Raw genomic sequence first — 1,003 nt, forward strand, 5'->3', positions numbered from 1 at the left:
CGCCTCACGTGATGCTTTGGATCGAATAAAACTCAAATTAACAACGAATTCGTGGAAGCATAAAAGAAATCCCTTACAGAAGGGAATACCTTATTGGTATTTTTACTCTAAGCCACTCCCACTTTGTCTAGCAGGTTATGACACCTGATGGGATGTGAAATAAGACACCACTGGACATGTTACAACTTTTCTGTCATTTAGCTTACACCCTTATCTGGAGTGACTTACAATTTATTTCCATTTATACAATCAAGGGTTGGTTAAGGGCCTTGCTCAGGGGCCCAGCAGTGGCAGCTTGGTGGACCTGGGATTCAAACCCATGACCTTCTGATCAGTAGTCCAACATGTTAACCATTAAGCTACTCTTTTACTGTAGAACATTCGATTAGATTACTAGAGAAACCGTGATGTATTCAAATGCATGTGGAACGCATTGCATTTGTCCAAGACAACAAACACCTTCTGAATAATCACAGGTTTAATCCTAAATCTCAAAAGCATTAATGGCAAATCAAGGGACATACAGATTCAGCCGTGTGAGATTATCATCCGGACGAAACTTTTATATTCCCAAACTACAACCTTCCACAGCCAGGGACAAAAATATGTATTATTTTTAGATGAAAAATAATCACATTTATAATCACTTTGTACACATTGGGTATATAAACAACAAAACAAATATTGATTTATTTCTATATTACTTCATTCTTAATGTTTTTTTTAGTCCCGAACCCACAACTCAAAATTATTGCTTTAATTTAATATGTTTTCTAGTTTTATTACAGTTACAGTTATATTCGAGCGTTAGTGTATTAATGCGTGCGTTTATATTCATGTTATTATAATACGTCAGCAGAACGATGTACGAGAGGAAATGTATTGTCTTTATACTTGTTTTTGGAAGCTTCCAAGTCAAGTCAAGTCAAGTCAAGTCAAGAAGCTTCAATTGTCATTTCAACCATATTTAGCTGTTGCAGTACATAGTGAAATGAGACAACGT

Source organism: Tachysurus fulvidraco, chromosome 26, assembly GCF_022655615.1.
Source record: "Tachysurus fulvidraco isolate hzauxx_2018 chromosome 26, HZAU_PFXX_2.0, whole genome shotgun sequence".
Taxonomy (NCBI): domain Eukaryota; kingdom Metazoa; phylum Chordata; class Actinopteri; order Siluriformes; family Bagridae; genus Tachysurus; species Tachysurus fulvidraco.